The sequence below is a fragment of the Engraulis encrasicolus genome, chromosome 8 (assembly GCF_034702125.1).
Source record: "Engraulis encrasicolus isolate BLACKSEA-1 chromosome 8, IST_EnEncr_1.0, whole genome shotgun sequence".
NCBI lineage: Eukaryota > Metazoa > Chordata > Actinopteri > Clupeiformes > Engraulidae > Engraulis > Engraulis encrasicolus.
In genome coordinates, this window is record NC_085864.1 from 54,877,401 (window position 1) to 54,884,900 (window position 7,500).

Sequence of the window (7,500 nt, forward strand, 5' to 3'; positions counted from 1 at the left end):
GAACGATTGCAGACGGTTAGCTAACGTTCAGGCTAAGTTTAGCTGTATTAGTGTATTCTCTGGTTTATCTTAATCAAATACAACACTTAACAGGGGGGCGGTGTCAAACAGAGTCTTGATCACAATGACTGACTATAATGTAGCGTAATTAATGACGCATTTATATTTAGCACATAAACCGAGTCGGACGCAGTCACTTGACTCAGATGAGTCATCTTGGGGCATTGACTGATTCAGGCAAGCACAGTTAATTAAGTTGCTTGTAATGCTCACTGGTGTGACTACTGGTGGAATTATTGCAGTCGGTTAGCTAACATTCAGGCTAAATTTAGCTGTATTAGTGTATTCTCTGGTTTATCTTAATCAAATACAACACTTAACGGGGGGGGGGGGGGGGTTATGACCTTCTGGGAGCATCTCAGATTATCTATATTGCCGTTGCTTTATAGCGTAGCCAGAGAAAGTGACAAGCTAATATAGCATTTCTATTCTACATGTATTTTATTCTATTCTATTCTATTCTATTCTATTCTATTCTATTCTATGGCATGATTTTACAACACTTCACTTCACTTCCGATGCTGACAAGAGTGGCAGCATGCTTCAGTAGCACTACCTCCTGTGGTGTTTTGTCTTTTCCCCCCGTCTATCCTTAATTTTCCCCAGGGGATCAATAAAGTAACTCTACTCTACTCTACTCTAAAGCAGTAAGCCAGTGTTTCTCAAAGTGTGGTCCGGGGACCACTAGTGGTCCGCGACAGAGCTCAGGTGGTCCGCGAAGGGGATTTCTACTATTCCAAGACAAGCTAGCTGTATGCTATTTTGTAACATAAGTATAAAGCTGAACATAACAGAAGTCTTGTCACCAAAATAAGACCATCTTGCAATGTGAATAAAAAGTAAATGATCTGCATTTAAATTAGCAGTTTAAATTCAGTGGTCCCTGAACATTTTTTGGGGCACAAAGTGGTCCTCGGTCTGAAAAAGTTTGAGAAAGACGGCACTAAGCCAAGTCAGGCATAGTGTGCATATTTGTGGTGCTGCAGGCAGCCATGCCAATGTTAAGTGTAAGTCTCACAGCACGTGTGTTCCAGAACTCATCGCTATAACTATTCTCAGACGCTTCACTAATAATTCTGTGTAATAGTGTAGTATTAATATAATTAAATATAGTATTCATTAGTTGCATCTGTATTCATTTTGGTGTTATGCTGTTTGAATGGCAAAAATCAGAGCAGGGAACACCAGCGAATGGGGTCACTAAGTTGTATTGTGTTCTATTCTATTCTGTTCTATTCTGTTCTATTTTATTCTACAAGTTTGTAGTCTGTTCTATTCTATTCTATTCTATTCTATTCTATTCTATTCTATTCTATTCTACAAGTTTGTAGTCTAGTCTAGTCTAGTGTAGTCTATTCTGTTCCTTACCTCTTCCACCGTCTTCGCCAGCACATACATGGCTGTTAGCATGGACACCAGCATCTTGGCCCCCCGAGTGTGTGTGTGTATCCCTTCCTTAGTGATGGCAGTGTGTGTATCTCTTTCTCGGTGGTGGCAGTGTGTGCCGGGCAGGTGGAGAGAGAGAACACGCGTGTCTTCTGGTAGAGTCCCACAGGTAGGAAGGGAGAGAGGAGAAATGGCCGACACAAGAAGTCAGAGCACTGAGGACAGAGTCCCTGCTGAGAGGAAAGGTTAACACACACACACACACACACACACACACACTGACACACACACACACACACACACACACACACACACACACACACACACACACACACACACACACACACACACACACACACACACACACTCAGACACAGATACTTGTGGACACATGCGCACATACACACCAGCGCACATGTTAATACATGCACACACACACACACACACACACACACACACACACACACACACACACACACACACACACACACACAAACACACACACACACACACTCAGCCCCATGCAGCGGTGAGGGTAGGCTAAGTCAGGTAAAGAGCTTAGCGGTACACAAATAGGCAGCTAAGCCGTCTGCCTAACAACACGGACGTCGTTACAAGCATTTATCCTTACAGTTGCACTGTACCTTAGCCAAAAAGTTGTGAGGTGCGCACACATCCCACAAAAATCAACAAAAGAGCACACAGGAAAAAGGAAAGAACATTTGCACACCAGAAAACCTCCCATGTCGTGATTTAGTTAGTAAGTGAATTGGCACAACATTTCGACCTGTAAGGTCTTTTTTTTTTTATTTAGGCAAAAAAAAATACAAAACCAATCTGAGTGTCCCCCAACACTTCAAACTATATATTAATTAAACAACACTACTACCCCCCCAGAAACAACCCCCCCCCCCAAAACCCCCGCCCCCATCCCAGGAAGGAATTATAATTTACTTTTGCGCTGATATGCTTACAAATTATACCGTAGACATTTATGAACTAAACAGAAAGGGAAAAAAGAAGAAAGGAAGAAAAATAAAATAAAATGAAGGTACCTAAAGCCATCCTTCTCCATGTTTTATCTTAGACCACCTATCTGCATACATTGTTTTACCTGTTTCACAAGCCATTATACACTCTATTTTAAAATATTATCTGACATAATTTTTAAAGACTCTTATTTTCAACTTTTTAAATCCATCTTTTTATGTATAAATACTTTACCCAACAAAATAATTATATTTTGTATTGCTTGGCTTTCATTTGCCACATCGCCCAGGAGCACTGTAAGGTCTTTATCATATTAGGTGTCACAACGTTTCAACCTGTATCTATGATGCCACTTTACTGTATGTCTGTATGGTTTTTGGGTTTTTTTGTATCATGTGTAGGCCTGTCAGTGTTTTTTTGTTATGTGGCAGCTGTGTATGTCCAAGACAAATCTCCTTTGGGATCAATAAAATAATCTTGAAATGTGTAAAAACTGCAACTGAAGCAAAGAAAAGGTAGTGAAGGGTCATCTTTGGACATTTAACTGCAGCCACAGAGGCCAGTGACACTCATATGGGTAAAGGCTTCCTGTTCTGTGGACTCTGGAGAAGACGGAAGGATAGCAATGCCAGTGAAACACAGACACAGAACTGGAAACAGACCGACAGACAGAAACACACACACACTCACACACACAAGCACGCACAAGCACGCACCGAGACACACGCACACGCACACGCACACATGGACACACACACACACACACACACACACACACACACACACACACACACACACACACACACACACACACACACACACACACACACACACACACACACACACACACACCCTCCCTTTCCAGTGTACACGTATACTTCCATGATCCTTCAATGGCAACTATAATCCAGCACAGCTTCTACACCCTTAAAAGAGATTGGTTAAAAAAGTGACTAATCTCGTTGGTTGAGGCAATATTGGTCAAATTAACTGTGACATTGGTAACTATTAAACAAACAAAATGGTTATCTAACAACTAATATCATTGGTTAAGAACAAATTGGTTGATTTAACAAAGATATTGGTTAACTTTAATAACAGATTGGTTGAAAAATGACTAATATCATTGGTTAAGCAAATGTTAACTAAGAGATTGGTAACTGACGCAGGTCTGACGCTCAACGTCAAGTACGTAACTCTGCTTCTCAATTTTCTGACAAAGCCGCCATCTTGGTGCTGCAGGAAAGCCGTTTGAGATATTGGTGGAATTCAAACACTTTGTGAGGTAAGTTCGTTTATTTTCAATGTTTCGTTAATAATTTCAAGACAATGCCAAATATACAGTGAATAACGAAACAGTTTCTTGTTCAGGATGGTAATTTGCAATGAATTTGTATTCAGACCATACCTCCGCTAACAGGCCACTATTATAACTACCGGTATGCTAACTTAGCCCTAGGTTGTTTTCACAACTTTGTTGGAAAGTTTGTGTTTTGTTAGAAACAAACTCTACGAAATGTACAATATAGATTTGCTCCGAAAGAGCTATAAAACTTGTCCAGTGGTGCCAAAACACCCATGTCAGAGTCAAGACCTAGCTAAATGTCCGCTAGCAACATCAGTGGTTTCTGGAGGAGGGCCGAAGGGAGTGCTTCCCCGCCGGCCAGAGATTGTTTGCGCCGGCCTCTTCACCTGAAAGAGCTAATACGCTAGCGCTGCATGATGAGGTGGTTCGCTAGCAACAATTAGCTATAGTCTAACGGTTAAATCATGTTGCCTTTGTTGAGGGATGTTTGAAATAGCCCGATGTATTCATAACTGAATATTGGTTTCTTGTTAGAAACGAACACATTTTGGATATAATTTTGTTCTGAAGTTACAACATGCCAAGTTAGTGTTGTAAGACTGTTGGCGCCAAAGTTAAGAGCTAGCTAAATGTCCGCTAGCAACATTAGAGCTAGCCAAACTGAATAATGAATCTCTTGTCCGCTAGCAACATTAGCTAGCTAAAGTCTTTTTTTTGTTAGAAACGAACTCCCTTTGAGTATAATTATGCTCTGAAGATATCCAGTTAATGTACTTGAGCCAAAGTAAAACACAAATACCAGAGAGAAGAGCTAGCTAGAAGTTCGTTAGCAACATCAGCTTATCTTTTAGCTGACTCAGAAGCTTGAAGTAGCCACAACTTATGCCTGATTTTTATTGTTAGAAACGAACTCATTTTGACTATACACTTGCTCTGAAGTATGTTTTAACACATGTGCCTTTCCCTGTTCGTTGTGTAAAGGAAGTGAGTAAGTAAACTGATTCTGAACTTGTTATTGTGCACACAGTGTGCTGTTTTGTCCCATTCTGTTACTGCCAACTCTGTGGGCTGTTCTCTCTGTTCAGGGAGAAACCACTGTCAGCCATCAGATCGTGTTCTTTTCAATAAATAGGCATTACCTATTTGACAGATTTCTCCTGAAATAATGAGCCCAGAAACACCCAGATGTGTAGAGTGCTTAATTTTTGGCTTGATCAAAGATGCTTAATTTGTGTGGTTACTGCAATAAATATTTAGATTTCTTTGCCCATCCTTTTTGGATCTACTAGTAGGCCTAGTGATTTTAGAGGTCTTAACAAGTGGGCTATGTATCAGATTTCATTTCAAGTGATGGGTAAAATATCCAGAAAGATATATAATCTGTTCTTTTTGCCCTCTAGTTTAGCACACTGAATTCTTTGAGCCATCTGGTGTCAATCCGTGTGGGAAAATGATCAATGAAAACAATTTAAGAAATGCATCTTATAGATGTTTCATATTGTAGGCCTATTCAGCCTATTGTGTCATGGTGTCATTTTTCAAACTTTATTTTTGTGTAATAATTAGGCATATTGATACATAATCATGTTCATGTTCTGTGCTGTCTTGCTTTGCAGATGACAGAATATTGCTGAAGGATCCTACATGGAAGCTGGCTGATTACACGGAGTGATTCCTCTGGTGTGGTGTACCTCAGAGAAATAAACACTGTTGCAAGAGGTGAGTTTATAAAGTCACACAAAACCTATCCATGTATTTTTAAAAAGTCAAAGTTCTAACTTGCTCTGTATTTCATGCTGTCAATATGAGATGCATACTAATGTTGTGTGTTATTATTGCAGCTGAGAAGATGGCCAAGATATCCTTATTGCTGGATGGTAGCTCTGGTCGTAGTGGACCATATCTGCAAATGCTTCTGAACATTGACAGAATGTGTAAAGGTTAGCAACCATTCACAAATTTACACCACATGTATGTGTGTTTCAAATGTCTTAACAGTTTGAAGCACACACTGTTAATCAGAGATGCGTCCTGATCATGCCGTGTGTTATTTTGAGAGGATAGTTAAGGAATAATGGCAGCTGCCTGGTTACAGTACATTGATCCCCTTTGTAGCACCATGTCTAAAATGCTGAGAAAAATCAGTTTGTAAATGTAAGCATTTTTGTATAACTCTGCACCAAATGTGTGTTTCAAATGTCTACTATCTAATAGTCTGAATAACACACTCATACATGACATGACCAATATGTTATGTGCTCGGAGCGGCAGTTTACAAACACACCCTTAGTGCCTTCTGCTGTTAGGCCAATGGCACTGAGCCCACCGTTTCATTGATTGGAGTATTTGGGTTACATTTTGTCAATTTGTTGTATTTTCCAGGATCGTTGAGGACTCCTCCTCTATGCGTGACATCTTAGATTAGATTTAGATTTAGATTTAATTTCAAGTGATGAGTAAAATATCCAGAAAGATACATAATCTGCTCTTTTTGCCCTCCAGTTTAGCACACTGAATTCTTTGAGCCATCTGTTGTCAATCCGTCTGGGAAAATGATCAATGATATAAAACAAACAAACAAACAAAAAAAACATTTTACATGTATACAGACATGTATCTTTTAGATGTTTCATACTCTAGGCCTATTCATCATCATATTGTGTCGTGGTGGTGACGGTGTTATCATTTTTCATTATTTTCTTGTAATAATTAGGCCTATAAATGCATAATCATGTTCATGTTTTGTGCTGTCATGCTTTGCAGATGACTGAGAATATTACTGAAGGATCCTACATGGAAGCTGTCTGATTACACTGAGTGATTCCTCTGGTGTGGTGTACCTCAGAGAAAATAAACACTGTTGCAAGAGGTGAGTTTAAGTTCATGAATTCACACAAAACCAATACATGTCAGGGCTTTTTCTGAACGGGGAAATAGGGGCGCTCCACCCTCATACCTCCGTGGGTGCACCCTCATACTTTAATTTTTATATATACATATTTGAGCACCCCAAGTAAATTTCTCATTCACGGGGGACGGGGGGGACGGGGGACGGGACACCCCCCTTCACCCCCGAAACCTGCCATGATGCTCCCTCATGCCAAAAAATCCTACAAAAAGCCCTGCATGTATTTTTATAAAAGTCAAAGTGCTAAACATGCTATGTATTTCATGCTGTCAATATGAGATGCAAATTAATGTTGTGTGTTGTGTGTTAATGTTGTGTGCAGCTCAGAAGATATCCTTATTGCTGGATGGTTGCTCTCTGGTCGTACTTGAGCCCCCTGGACCATGTCTGCAAATGCTTCTGAACATTGACAGAATTTCTAAAGGTTAGCAACCATTCACAAATGTACACCACATGTATGTGTGTTTCAAATGTCTTAACAGTTTGAACCACACACTGTTAATCAGAGATGCATCCTGTTCATCTTGTGTGTTATTTTGAGAGGATAGGTCGCCAGCGACCCTATTCACTTGCTGAAAATGCTTAAATACATCATAACAACATTGCTATGACATTACATAGAGCCATAACGCTGCACTACAGGGTTAAGGATGGCAGCTGCCTGGTTACAGTACATTGATCCCCTTTGTAGCACCATGTCTAAAAATACTGAAAAAAAAAAAACAGTTTCTAAATATACCGGTAAGCAAATTTTAATAAATCTGCACCAAATGTGTGTTTCAAATGTCTACTATCTAACAGTCTGAATAACACACTCGTACACAGTGGTGGACAAAGTAAAAGTACTTTT

The 7,500-nt window shown here is 39.9% G+C and overlaps 2 long non-coding RNA genes across 2 annotated transcripts in view; both read left to right on the forward strand.

Moving 5' to 3' along the window:
• The first annotated feature begins 3,472 nt into the window (after positions 1-3,472).
• On the forward strand, positions 3,473-5,676 carry LOC134453788 (uncharacterized). The gene is made up of 3 exons (XR_010035760.1): positions 3,473-3,721; positions 5,359-5,461; positions 5,584-5,676. It is a non-coding gene; the product is annotated as an uncharacterized LOC134453788 (long non-coding RNA).
• Positions 5,677-6,340: 664 nt separating this feature from the next.
• Positions 6,341-7,500, forward strand: part of LOC134453789 (uncharacterized) — a 2,476-nt gene continuing 1,316 nt past the window's right edge. Inside the window, exons 1-2 of the long non-coding RNA XR_010035761.1 lie at positions 6,341-6,611; positions 6,973-7,074. This is a non-coding gene — a long non-coding RNA (uncharacterized LOC134453789). The remainder of the gene's footprint in view (positions 6,612-6,972; positions 7,075-7,500) is intronic.